We start from the raw sequence: 15,508 nt of genomic DNA on the forward strand, positions 1-15,508 counted from the left end.
CTCCCATCAACAACTCCAACATCAAGATGAACCATAGGAGACGATGCAGGGGCGGTTTGCTTCGCAATCAAAGCAATAGAGAGCCTATCTAGAACAACTTCCGCACACTCCATAAAGCTCCCAAACCAAAGCAGCCAATCTTGCATTGATTCGGCGACATCACGTAGAGGTTGCACCGCCTCCTTCAGCTGAAGCGACGCCAAGCCTTGCAGTTCAGAGTGCAATAACTCGGCTTGCGCTGCAAAACTAGGCTGCTGGGTTGCAAAACTCGAGGACGCCGAGATAGTGGGGGCAGAAGCAACAATTGCTGCCTAGAAATGACGCTGAATTCCTTTGGAATGGGCATGTTTTGGAGCAGGAGCTTGGGCTTGACAATGCTGAGTGACGAGGCGGTGTGGTGACGATATGGCAGAGGTTGCCAACAGGCTGAGTGGGCGCCAAGCATTGCGACATCCACGCGCACGATGACCATTCCCAAGGCAACGGGAGCACCTGAACGGATCTTTGCAATCCATGGCTTGGTGCCCAGGAGCGAGGCAACGACAATATCTACCGTGGAGCCAAGCGGGGATTGGACGGTGAGTAGATGTTGGGGATAGCGACGACGGATGACACGATCCATGACGCGGTAGAACCTCCTACCAACCCCCTTCTGTGTCTGGTACGTGCCCCACATGCACCTCGGTGGAGTCGATGACCTTGGCGGCAGCCGGCGGCGTCTGGGGGGCCACTGATAACCCACAAGTATAGGGGATCGCAACAGTTTTCGAGGATAGAGTATTCAACCCAAATTTATTGATTCGACACAAGGGGAGCCAAAGAATATTCTCAAGTATTAGCAGCCGAGTTGTCAATTCAACCACACCTGAAAACTTAATATCTGCAGCAAAGTGTTTAGTAGCAAAGTAATATGATAATAGTGGTAACGGTAGCAAAAGGTAACGGTAGCAAAAGTAATGTTTTTGGTATTTCGTAGTGATTGTAACAATAGCAACGGAAAAGTAAATAAGCGAAGAACAATATATGGAAAGCTCGTAGGCAATGGATCGGTGATAGAGAATTATGCCGGATGTGGTTCATCATATAACAGTCATAACCTAGGGTGACACAGAACTAGCTCCAATTCATCAATGTAATGTAGGCATGTATTCCGAATATAGTCATACGTGCTTATGGAAAAGAACTTGCATAACATCTTTTGTCCTACCCTCCCGTGGCAGCGGGGTCCTAGCGGAAACTAAGGGATATTAAGGCCTCCTTGTAATAGAGTACCGGACCAAAGCATTAACACATGGTGAATACATGAACTCCTCAAACTACGGTCATCACCGGGAGTGGTCCCGATTATTCTCACTTCGGGGTTGCCGGATCATAACACATAGTAGGTGACTATAGACTTGCAAGATAGGATTAAGAACACTCATATATTGATGAAAACATAATAGGTTCAGATCTGAAATCATGGCACTCGGGCCCTAGTGACAAGCATTAAGCATAGCAAAGTCATAGCAACATCAATCTCAGAACATAGTGGATACCAGGGATCAAACCCTAACAAAACTAACTTGATTACATGATAGATCTCATACAACCCATCACCGTCCAGCAAGCCTATGATGGAATTACTCACGCACAGCGGTGAGCATCATGAAATTGGTGATGGAGGATGGTTGATGATGACGACGGCGACGGACCCCCCTCTCCGGAGCCCCGAACAGACTCCAGATCAGCCCTCCCGAGAGGTTTTAGGGCTTGGCGGCGGCTCCGTATCGTAAAACGCGATGAATCCTTCTCCTTGATTTTTTCTCTCCGAAAACGAATATATAGAGTTGGAGTTGAGGCCGGAGGAGCTCCAGGGGGTCCACAAGGTAGGGGGGCGCGCCCAGGGGGCAGGCGCGGCCCCCACCCTCGTGGCTAGGGTGTGGGCCCCCTGGTCTTCATATTTTGCAAGAATTTTTTATTATTTCGAAAAAGACGTTCCGTGAAGTTTCAGGTCATTCTGAGAACTTTTGTTTCTGCACATAAATAACACCATGGCAATTCTGTTGAAAACAGCGTCAGTCCGGGTTAGTTCCATTCAAATCATGCAAGTTAGAGTCCAAAATGAGGGCAAAAGTGTTTGGAAAAGTAGATACGACGGAGACGTATCAACCACCTCATCGTCGTTTTCCTCGCCTGAATCGGGGCCAACAGAGAGAGCTCCACGAAGATCATTGTCTCCAGCAGCATTGACGGGCGGCGTGGTAGGTGTCGGAGTCGCGTGGCCCAGATTGGAACTGGCCGACGTCTCGGTTGTGGAGGGCCGCAGTGGTTACAGGAGTCCCGGCATGGTTGGGTCAGCCTTGCGGGAGGCAAGAAAGGCCGCAGCGGTGCCGTCCATAGAGGGCATCGGCAGACGGGCTGAGGTGGCCTCTGTCATCGTAGTGATGGTGGCGCCGGCAGAAGGAGACAGAGAGACCGGGGAGGCCTCCGTCATCTGATGGTATATGGCCCAAACATGATCAAGTGTAAAAAGTTTGGGTGTCACTCGACTGGTTTTTTAATTTTGGTTGAGTTGATCGTTTTGGACTGTTGGATGAAGATTGTACAACACCCGACTCTTCTTCTTCCTCACATCTTATTCTTCCCAGACCGCCGCACGCGCCGCCATCCCTCGCCGCCCTGCCCTCCCCTGAACCACCCCCACCACCGGTCTTGCTACCGCCACCGGCCATCCCTCTAGCCCCGCTTGTGTCTAGTTTTTTTTCTCCGGCGAAGCCCCACCACTGCTCCCCACCACCACCCCATCCTACACCCTAAGATAAATAATGGGGCTGCCCTCCGCGAGCCCCTTCTTTCTCCTTCCTTCCCTCCAGCTCGCTCCGGCGAACTACTCAAAATCGATTGACCCGAATTTGAAATTCACTTGATTGTCATTTAGCTAAACTGAAAAAGTCTAAGGAGTGACTTTCATGGTATTATAGCCGGAAAAAATCAGCACTATATCGAAGTTACTATTCACATTTTTTGTTCCCATTTTTTTGCCAAAAATTCGACAGTAGTTTTCGTTGGCGAATTTTTTTATACGAGTACAACAAAAGGCCGACTTTTGCTTCCTAAAGTTTTAAGATTTTTTGGACCAATATATAGTTTTTTTGGCATATCAACTGCATATGCACCCAAGAGCCAAGTCTTATTTCCCCTTTTTGCATGCTATCAAATCCATGTATCCTTACCAGCTATGGTCTACTTCTTTTCTAGCCTCCAAGCAGTATTGAGAAATAGAAAAATCAAATTGGTTTCTCTCTACATTCTTATTTGGGGAGAACCCATCTGATATATGCTTTTGCTACATTTTCATGGGATGTGGCTAGGTCTAAATTGACTGAGATTGACAAGTCTCGGTCAAGTGGGATAACTTGTAAGAAAGAAAATAAAAATAAAAAGAAAAAAGTGAAAATAAAAATGTGTATGAATCCCTTGTCATTCAAGTTGAATATAGCATCCACTGAGACATAACCAAGTCTCAGTCAACTAAGATTTAACAAGACTGTTTTTCATGGTATGAATCCCTTGTCATTCAAGTTGATGTTGTTTCCACCGGATATAATTTAGAAATCACTTCAACTGAAGTCACGTAGAGGGCCATATGGGATCCTCCCCTCCGGTGTTACTCCCGTGAGTGACCGGGGGGAAACCCTAGAGCTAGGCTCAGGTCCTCCTCTCTCCCTCCCCTCATTGCTACCCCGGCACGCCGGTTGGGCTTTGCCTGCCAATATCGGCGGCGACGTGGTGTTCCATATTCCCCCGCTTGGTGTAGGTAGGCATGGGCCCACTGAGTCAAGTTGTGTCATGACGCGTGTAGTGGCGGAGCTAGGATTCGAGTATAGGGGGGGCCGAGTACGTATATTGATTGAATCTTGTTGATAATTACTAGTTGCTTCTACTAAAATTGTTGATCGTTAGGGGGGCCAGGCCCCTGCTCGTCCCCCTGGCTCCGCCCCTGGATGCGTGCACATGGCGTGGCCTCACAGTGGCAGGGGCTGGTGGTTGTGCCGCGGATTGCTGGCGGTGGTGTGAAGGGTCGTGAGCGGTGGGGGTGTGCGACATTCCTACAATGGTGGCATGACTGGGAGTGGCTCAGATCTGGCGCCTCGCGAGTGCAGGTGGCATGGTGCATGGTGTCAGTAGGGCTTGGACGCACCACTAGTTGTGGCTGGTTTCAGAGGCCATAGACTATTGCGCCCCCTGGTGATTGCGTATTTTCCATGCTTCGGCCAAATCCACTGGATCTGTTGCCAGTAGTTGGCAGACGGTGATGGCGGTGGCTGAGGCCCGCTGGGTTGGAGGCATGGGACATGGTCCATGGGGGAGGTGGAGGTCTTTCACAGGTGTGGTGGCCTCACCCCGGTGCTGCGGTCCGCGGTGGTGCGACGTCTGATGGATTGGCGCTGATGGCCATATATGAGGTATCGTGCGAGCTTGCGTGGGCCAAGGCCGGTGGGTTATGGTCGAGGCTTGCTGGGCAGCAAACATCAACATCCATGGGGTCATCTCTCCCCTGATCCATGGAGATGGGTTGGGGACACAAGCTTCGACACTTCCTACCATGGAGGCATGGACCCAGACTCGATGGCTGATGTTGGGCCAGGAGTGGAAGGAGGCGCCTTCTGCTCTTCCTACTGGGGTTGGTGTGTTGTGTGTTGTGCGTGGTTGGCGGTGTCTCAAGGCATGTATGCTGGTGCGGAGGCCACAGATGGTGGCTCGCATGGTTGGCTCTCCGACGGGCATTTTGGTGGCGGCCGGTGGCTACGCCTCTTAGTCATGTTGGTGCCGAGGGGTGTAGCAGTGGGTGGCCTGGTCTCATTCTTTGTCATTGGTGGTGGTTTTTTTTTTGAATTTTCACCGGGGGGAGAGTTTCCCCCACCTGAATATATTGATCACGGCGGGCTAGGCCCCCAGATTTTTACAGTGAGAGAGTTTTACAAACGAGGCAACATGGGGCATAGTCCTGAGTGAGAAAGACAAGCCTAGGGTGCGAGAGCCCTAAGCCAGGAGTCGACGTGAGCCCGACGGTCATGTTGCAGGCGAGCACACCACAGATCAGCGTCCTCCCTACAGCACTGTAGGGCCCTGGCCAAGGACGGTGCCTGCCGCTGGAAGACCACGGCGTTGCGATGCTTCCATAGGTGCCAGCAGCAGAGCATCACAAACTCCACCCTAGAGTCGACGACGTTGCTTGCCGCCCTAGCCAGGGAGTTCAGGTTGCTAAACGAGGCTCCGTCCGCACACATCCCGACTTTTTGCCAGAGACCGCCCGCGAACGGGCAGGCAAACAGCAGGTGGTCCGCAGTCTCGAGAGTGGCGGGGCACAGAGGGCAGCCGGCCTCATCCGCAGCAAGAATGCACTTCCTTAGCAGGACATCACGCGTGTGGATGCGTCTTTGAACCAGCAACCAGCAGAAGAATTTGACTTGGGACGGCACTCGCGCGCCCCAAATCATGGCGGCGTAGGTCGCGGTCACCCCACCGAACCACAAGAGGGCGTAGACCGAGCTGGAGGACAAGCCCCCCTCGCGCGCCCTCGCATGGATCAGCCGACGCTCGTCGGGGCCCTCCCGGCGCGGCACCTCGTTCAGCAGCCTCTGAACATCCCGCAACTCGCGCGTGCCCACGGCCGTGGGCCTGGGAACCAGAAAGCTGTTGAGGCCGTACCGCCTCACCTGCCACACCGTGACCTCAGCCTCGACGGTGTGCGAGAGGAGAGCGGGGAAGACCGAGGCGATCGCTCCGCAGGGGAGCCAGCAGTCCCACCAGAAGGAGCAGCACCTCCCGTCCCCCACGTCAACCCTTGTGAGGGATCAGTAGAGTGGCATCAGCTTGACAATGGAGGCCCGGTGCTCGCCCAACGCCAACTCGCCGCGTGAGAGGAGAGAGTGGCCGGCCGCGCCAGCCCAGGCCCACGACGCCCATCTCGACCGTGGCGAGGCATGTAGCCGGTGTATCATCTTTAGAAGGAGGCACTCATTCTGGGTGACCAGGTCGCGCACTCCCAAGCCACCTTCGGCTTTGGCGCGACAGACCTGACACCACGCGACCAGGCATTGAGCGCCTGATGCCCGTTCAGCGATGTTCCAGAGGAACGAGCGATGGAGTCCATCCAGAGCACGGATAACGGCAGGCGGCAGGAGTAGCGCCGCCATGGCATAGGTAGTCAGGGCGTGGAGGACGGCATTGATGAGGACGAGCCGTCCGGCGGGCGAGAGAAGGTAAGCAGCCCATCCGGCAAGGTACATGTCCACCTTCGCGATCATGGGCAAGAAGTCGGCGAAGCGCAGTTTTTCCCAAGAAAGAGGGAGCCACAGGTGTTGGGTTTCGTAGTAATTTCAAAATTTTCCTACGCACACGCAAGATCATGGTGATGCATAGCAACGAGAGGGGAGAGTGTGATCTACGTACCCTTGTAGATCGACAACGGAAGCATTTGGTTGATGTAGTCGTACGTCTCCCCGGCCCGACCGATCAAGCACCGAAACTACGGCACCTCCGAGTTCTAGCACACGTTCAGCTCGATGACGATCCCCGGACTCCGATCCAGCAAAGTGTCGGGGAAGAGTTCCGTCAGCATGACGTCGTGGTGACGATCTTGATGCACTACCATCGCAGGGCTTCGCCTAAGCACCGCTACAATATTATCGAGGACTATGGTGGAGGGGGGCACCGCACACGACTAAGAATATGATCACGCGGATCAACTTGTGTCTAGGGGTGCCCCCCTGTCCCCGTATATAAAGGAGCAAGGGGAGGAGGCCGGCCGGCCCCTATAGGCGCGCCAGGAGGAGTCCTCCTCCTAGTAGGAGTAGGACTCCTACTAGGAGGGGGAAAGAAGTGGGGAGGGAGAGGGAAAGGGGGGGCGCCGCCCCCCTCTCCTAGTCCAATTCGGACCAGGGGGGAGGAGGCGCGCAGCCCACCTCTGGCTGCCCCTCTCTCTCTCCACTAAGGCCCATATGGCCCATTACTTCTCCCGGGGGGGTTCCGGTAACCCTCCGGCTCTCCGGTTTTCTCCGAAATCACCCGGAACACTTCCGGTGTCCGAATATAGCCGTCCAATATATCAATCTTTATGTCTCGACCATTTCGAGACTCCTCGTCATGTACGTGATCACATCCGGGACTCCGAACTAACTTCGGTACATCAAAACTCATAAACTCATAATATAACTGTCATCGAAACCTTAAGCGTGCGGACCCTACGGGTTCGAGAACAATGTAGACATGACCGAGACACGTCTCCGGTCAATAACCAATAGCGGAACCTGGATGCTCATATTGGCTCCTACATATTCTACGAAGATCTTTATTGGTCAGACTGCAAAACAACATACGTTGTTCCCTTTGTCATCGGTATGTTACTTGCCCGAGATTCGATCGTCGGTATCTCAATACCTAGTTCAATCTCATTACCGACAAGTCTCTTTACTCATTTCGTAATACATCATCTCGCAACTAACTCATTAGTTGCAATGCTTGCAAGGCTTATGTGATGTGCATTATCGAGAGGGCCCAGAGATACCTCTCCAACAATCGGAGTGACAAATCCTAATCTCGAAATACGCCAACCCAACATGTAACTTTGGAGACACCTGTAAAGCACCTTTATAATCACCCAGCTACGTTGTGACGTTTGGTAGCACACAAAGTGTTCCTCCGGCAAACGGGAGTTGCATAATCTCATAGTCATAGGAACATGTATAAGTCATGAAGAAAGCAATAGCAACATACTAAATGATCGGGTGCTAAGCTAATGGAATGGGTCATATCAATCAGATCATTCACCTAATGATGTGATCCCGTTAATCAAATAACAACTCTTTGTCCATGGTTAGGAAACATAACCATCTTTGATTAACGGGCTAGTCAAGTAGAGGCATACTAGTGACACTCTGTTTGTCTATGTATTCACACATGTATTATGTTTCCGGTCAATACAATTCTAGCATGAATAATAAACATTTATCATGATATAAGGAAATAAATAATAACTTTATTATTGCCTCTAGGGCATATTTCCTTCAGTCTCCCACTTGCACTAGAGTCAATAATCTAGTTCACATCGCCATGTGATTCAACACTAAGAGTTCACATCACCATGTGATTAACACCCATAGTTCACATCGTCATGTGACCTATACCCAAAGGGGTTACTAGAGTCAATAATCTAGTTCACATTATTTATGTGATTAACACCCAAAGAGTACTAAGGTGTGATCATGTTTTGCTTGTGAGATAATTTTAACCAACGGGTCTGTCACATACAGATCCGTAAGTATTTTGCGAATTCTATGTCTACAATGCTCTGCATGGAGCTACTCTAGCTAATTGCTCCCACTTTCAATATGTATCTAGATCGAGACTTAGAGTCATCCAGATCTGTGTCAAAACTTGCATCGACGTAACTTTTTACGACAAACCTTTTGTCACCTCCATAATCGAGAAATATTTCCTTATTCCACTAAGGATAATTTTGACCAATGTCCAGTGATCTACTCTTAGATCATTATTGTACTCCCTTGCTTAACAGAGTGTAGGGTATACAATAGATCTGGTACACATCATGGCATACTTTATAGAACCTATGGCTGAGGCATAGGGAATGACTTTCATTCTCTTTCTATCTTCTGCCGCGGTCGGGCTTTGAGTCTTACTCAATTTCATACCTTGTAACACAGCCAAGAACTCTTTCTTTGACTGTTCCATTTTTGAACTACTTCAAAATATTGTCAAGGTATGTACTCATTGAAAAAACTTATCAATCGTCTTGATCTATCTCTATAGATTTTGATGCTTAATATGTAAGCAGCTTCACCGAGGTTTTCTTTGAAAAACTTCTTTAAAAACACTCCTTTATGCTTTGCAGTATAATTCTACATTATTTCCGATCAACAATATGTCATTCACATATACTTATCAGAAATGCTGTAGTGCTCCCACTCACTTTCTTGTAAATACAGGCTTCACCGCAAGTCTGTATAAAACTATATGCTTTGATCATACTATCAAAGCGTTTATTCCAACTCCGAGAGGCTTGCACCAGTCCATAAATGGATCACTGGAGTTTGCACACTTTGTTAGCTCCTTTTGGATCGACAAAACCTTCCGGCTGCATCATATACAACTCTTCTTCCAGAAATCCATTCAGGAATGCAGTTTTGACATCCATTTGCTGGATTTCATAAAATGCGGCAATTGCTAACATGATTCGGACCCCTGTTCAAGAATTCATCCGATTAACCAGTTAACTTGCCGATTAATCCCTACTCATAGGGTGCCCGAGTAGTCGATTACCCGATAAATCGTCCGATTAATTGATTAAATGGCCGAGTAACTTGCCGATTAGCCTATTAATCCCCTACTCACCAGCCGACCGAGCAGTTACCAGTTAACGATTTTCTCAACAATGATTCGGACAGACTTAAGCATAGATACGAGTGACAAACTCTCATCATAGTCAACACCTTGAACTTGTCGAAAACCTTTTTGCGACAATTCTAGCTTTGTAGATAGTAACACTACTATCAGCGTCCGTCTTCCTCTTGAAGATCCATTTAATCTCAATGGCTCGCCGATCATTGGGCAAGTCAATCAAAGTCCATACTTTGTGCTCATACATGGATCCCATCTCAGATTTCATGACCTCAAGCCATTTTGCGGAATCTGGGCTCACCATCGCTTCTTCATAGTTCGCAAGTTCGTCATGGTCTAGTAACATGACTTCCAGAATAGGATTACTGTACCACTCTGGTGCGGATCTCACTCTGGTTTACCTACGAGATTCGGTAGTAACTTGATCTGAAGTTACATGATCATCATCATTAGCTTCCTCACTAATTGGTGTAGTCGTCACAGGAACAGATTTCTGTGATGAACTACTTTCCAATAAGGGAGTAGGTACAGTTACCTCATCAAGTTCTACTTTCCTCCCACTCACTTCTTTCGAGAGAAACTCCTTCTCTAGAAAAATTCCGAATTTATCAACATAAGTCTTGCCTCTAGATTTGTGATAGAAGGTGTACCCAATAGTCTCCTTTGGGTATCCTACATATTTCTCCGATTTGGGTTTGAGCTTATCAAGATGAAACTTTTTCATATAAGCATCACAATCCCAAACTTTAAGAAATGACAACTTTGGTTTCTTGCCAAACCACAGTTCAGATTGTGTCGTCTCAACGGACTTAGATGGTGCCCTTTTAAACGTGAATGCAGCTGTCTTTAATGCATAACCCCAAAACGATAGTGGTAGATCGATAAGAGACATCATAGATCGCACCATATCTAATAAAGTACGGTTATAATGTTCGGACACACCATTATGCTGTGGTGTTCCAGGTGGCGTGAGTAGTAAAACTATTTCACATTGTTTTAACTGAAGGCCAAACTCGTAACTCAAATATTTTACCTCTGCGATCATATCGTAGAAACTTCTATTTTCTTGTTACGATGATTCTCCACTTCACTCTGAAATTCTTTGAACTTTTCAAATATTTCAGACTTGTGTTTCATTAAGTAGATATACCCATATCTGCTCAAATCATCTGTGAAGGTCAGAAAATAATGATACCCGCCACGAGCCTTAACACTCATCGGATCTCATACATCAGTATGTATTATTTCCAATAAGTCAGTTGCTCGCTCCATTGTTCCAGAGACGGAGTCTTAGTCATCTTGCCCATAAGGCATGGTTCGCAAGCATCAAGTGATTCATAATCAAGTGATTCCAAAATCCCATCAGCATGGAGTTTCTTCATGCGCTTTACACTAATATGACCTAAACGGCAGTGCCACAAATAAGTTGCACTATCATTATTAACTTTGCATCTTTTGGTTTCAATATTATGATTATGTGTATCACTACGATCGAGATCCAACGAACTATTTTCATTGGGTGTGTAACCATATAAGGTTTTATCCATGTAAACAGAACAACAATTATTCTCTAACTTAAATGAATAACCGTATTGCAATAAACATGATCAAATCATATTCATGCTCAACACAAACACCAAATAACACTTATTTAGGTTCAACACTAATCCCGAAAGTATAGGGAGTGTGCGATGATGATCATATCAATCTTGGAACTACTTCCAACACACATCGTCATTTCACCCTTAACTGGTTTCTGTTCATTCTGCAACTCCCGTTTCGAGTTACTACTCTTAGCAACTGAACCAGTATCAAATACCGAGGGGTTACTACGAACACTAGTAAAATACACATTAATAATCTGTATATCAAATATACCTTTGTTCACTTTGCCATCCTTCTTATCCGCTAAATACTTGGGGCAGTTCCGCTTCCAGTGACCAGATCCTTTGCAGTAGAAGCACTTAGTCTCAGGCTTAGGACCAGACTTGGGCTTCTTCACTTGAGCAGCAACTTGCTTGCTGTTCTTCTTGAAGTTCCCCTTCTTCCCTCTGCCCTTTTATTGAAATTAGTGGTCTTGACTACCATCAACACTTGATGCTCTTTCTTGATTTCTACCTTCATCGATTTAATCATTATGAAAAGCTCGGGAGTCGTTTTCGTCATCCCTTGCATACTATAGTTCATCACGAAGTTCTACTAACTTGGTGATGGTGACTAGAGAATTCTGTCAATCACTATATTATCTGGAAGATTAACTCCCACTTGATTTAAGCGATTGTAGTACTCAGACAATCTGAGCACATGCTCACTAGTTGAGCGATTCTCCTCCATCTTTTAGCTATAGAACTTGTTGGAGACTTCATATCTCTCAACTCAGGTATTTGCTTGAAATATTAACTTCAACTCCTGGAACATCTCATATGCTCCATGACGTTCAAAACGTCTTTGAAGTCCCGATTCTAAGCCATTAAGCATGGTGCACTAAACTATCAAGTAGTCATCATATTGAGCTAGCCACACGTTCATAACGTCTGCATCTGCTCCTGCAATAGGTCCGTCACCTAGCGGTGCATCAAGGACATAATTCTTCTGTGCAGCAATGAGGATAAACCTCAGATCAAGGATCCAATCCGCATCATTGCTACTAACATCTTTCAACACAATTTTCTCTAGGAACATATCAAAATAAACACAGGGAAGCAACAACGCGAGCTATTGATCTACAACATAATTTGCAAAATACTACCAGGACTAAGTTCATGATAAATTTAAGTTCAATTAATCATATTACTTAAGAACTCCCACTTAGATAGACATCCCTCTAATCCTCTAAGTGATTACGTGATCCAAATAAACTAAACCATGTCCGATCATCACGTGAGATGGAGTAGTTTCATTGGTGAACATCACTATGTTGATCATATCTACTATATGATTCACGCTCGACCTTTCGGTCTCCGTGTTCCGAGGCCATATCTGTATATGCTTGGCTCGTCAAGTATAACCTGAGTATTCCGCGTGTGCAACTGTTTTGCACCCGTTGTATTTGAACGTAGAGCCTATCACACCCGATCATCACGTGGTGTCTCGGCATGAAGAACTTTCGCAATGGTGCATACTCAGGGAGAACACTTCTTGATAATTAGTGAGAGATCATCTTATAATGCTACCGTCAATCTAAGCAAGATAAGATGCATAAAAGATAAACATCACATGCAATCAATATAAGTGATATGATATGGCCATCATCATCTTGTGCTTGTGATCTCCATCTTCGAAGCACCGTCGTGATCACCATCGTCATCGGCGCGACACCTTGATCTCCATCGTAGCATCATTGTCGTCTCGCCAATCTTATGCTTCCACGACTATCGCTACCGCTTAGTGATAAAGTAAAGCATTACAGCGCGATTGCATTGCATACAATAAAGCGACAACCATATGGCTCCTGCCAGTTGCCGATAACTCAGTTACAAAACATGATCATCTCATACAATAAAATTTAGCATCATGTCTTGACCATATCACATCACAACATGCCCTGCAAAAACAAGTTAGACGTCCTCTACTTTGTTGTTGCAAGTTTTACGTGGCTGCTACGGGCTTAAGCAAGAACCAATCTTACCTACGCATCAAAACCACAACGATAGTTTGTCAAGTTGGTGCTGTTTTAACCTTCGCAAGGACCGGGTGTAGCCACACTCGGTTCAACTAAAGTTGGAGAAACTGTCACCCGCAAGCCACCTATGTGCAAAGCACGTCGGGAGAACCGGTCTCGCGTAAGCGTACGCGTAATGTTGGTCCGGGCCGCTTCGTCCAACAATACCGCCGAACCAAAATATGACATGCTGGTAAGCAGTATGACTTATATCGCCCACAACTCACTTGTGTTCTACTCGTGCATATAACATCAACATATAAAACCTAGGCTCGGATGCCACTGTTGGGTTTCGTAGTTATTTCAAAATTTTCCTACGCACACGCAAGATCATGGTGGTCCATAGCAACGAGAGGGGAGAGTGTGATCTACGTACCCTTGTAGATCGACAACGGAAGCGTTTGGTTGATGTAGTCGTACGTCTCCCCGGCCCGACCGATCAAGCACCGAAACTACGGCACCTCCGAGTTCTAGCACACGTTCAGCTCGATGACGATCCCCGGACTCCGATCCAGCAAAGTGTCGGGGAAGAGTTCCATCAGCACGACGGCGTGGTGACGATCTAGATGCACTACCGTCGCAGGGCTTCGCCTAAGCACCGCTACAATATTATCGAGGACTATGGTGGAGGGGGGCACCGCACACGGCTAAGAATATGATCACGCGGATCAACTTGTGTCTAGGGGTGCCCCCCTGCCCCCGTATATAAAGGAGCAAGGGGAGGAGGCCGGCCGGCCCCTTATAGGCGCGCCAGGAGGAGTCCTCCTCCTAGTAGGAGTAGGACTCCTACTAGGAGGGGGAAAGAAGTGGGGAGGGAGAGGGAAAGGGGGGCGCCACCCCCCTCTCCTAGTCCAATTCGGACCGGGGGGAGGAGGCGCGCAGCCCACCTCTGGCTGCCCCTCTCTCTCTCCACTAAGGCCCATATGGCCCATTACTTCTCCCGGGGGGGTTCCGGTAACCCTCCGGCTCTCCGGTTTTCTCCGAAATCACCCGGAACACTTCCGGTGTCCGAATATAGCCGTCCAATATATCAATCTTTATGTCTCGACCATTTCGAGACTCCTCGTCATGTCCGTGATCACATACGGGACTCCGAACTAACTTCGGTACATCAAAACTCATAAACTCATAATATAACTGTCATCGAAAGCTTAAGCGTGCGGACCCTACGGGTTCGAGAACAATGTAGACATGACCGAGACACGTCTCCGGTCAATAACCAATAGCGGAACCTGGATGCTCATATTGGCTCCTACATATTCTACGAAGATCTTTATCGGTCAGACCGCAAAACAACATACGTTGTTCCCTTTGTCATCGGTATGTTACTTGCCCGAGATTCGATCGTCGGTATCTCAATACCTAGTTCAATCTCGTTACCGGCAAGTCTCTTTACTCGTTTCGTAATACATCATCTCGCAACTAACTCATTAGTTGCAATGCTTGCAAGGCTTATGTGATGTGCATTACCGAGAGGGCCCAGAGATACCTCTCCAACAATCGGAGTGACAAATCCTAATCTCGAAATACGCCAACCCAACATGTACCTTTGGACACACCTGTAGAGCACCTTTATAATCACCCAGTTACGTTGTGACGTTTGCTAGCACACAAAGTGTTCCTCCGGCAAACGGGAGTTGCATAATCTCATAGTCATAGGAACATGTATAAGTCATGAAGAAAGCAATAGCAACATACTAAACGATCGGGTGCTAAGCTAATGGAATGGGTCATGTCAATCAGATCATTCACCTAATGATGTGATCCCGTTAATCAAATAACAACTCTTTGTCCATGGTTAGGAAACATAACCATCTTTGATTAACGGGCTAGTCAAGTAGAGGCATACTAGTGACACTCTGTTTGTCTATGTATTCACACATGTATTATGTTTCCGGTCAATATAATTCTAGCATGAATAATAAACATTTATCATGATATAAGGAAATAAATAATAACTTTATTATTGCCTCTAGGGCATATTTCCTTCACCAGGTATGACTGCAGGAACACACCGGCAGCGCACCCCAGGGCAGCCACCACCTGCTCCGCAATGTCGGCATTGGCGTGCATCGGGACGAGGGTGCTTTTGGCAAAGTTAATCACCAGCCTGGTGGCCTCCGCGAACTGGTCCAGAAGCAGCTTGAGGCGCGCCGCCCCTTGCCCGCACGCCCGCATGATAATCAGAGTGTCGTCGGCGTACTGGAGCACCATCGCCGGAGCATCCGGCAGTAGGGGGTGGCGGATGAGGCGTTGGAGGACGTCGGCGACGATGATGAAGAGGTAGGGGGAGATGGGGTCCCCCTGCCGCAGGCCGCAGCCGACCTGGAACCACCTCCCCGGCACACCGTTGAGGAGGACGACCGAGCGTGAGGAGTGGAAGAGGGAGTCCATCCATGTGCACCAGAGCGGCGGGAACCCCCGAACCGCCATGATAGTCCGCAA

The sequence above is a fragment of the Triticum urartu genome, chromosome 7 (genome assembly GCF_003073215.2).
Source record: "Triticum urartu cultivar G1812 chromosome 7, Tu2.1, whole genome shotgun sequence".
NCBI lineage: Eukaryota > Viridiplantae > Streptophyta > Magnoliopsida > Poales > Poaceae > Triticum > Triticum urartu.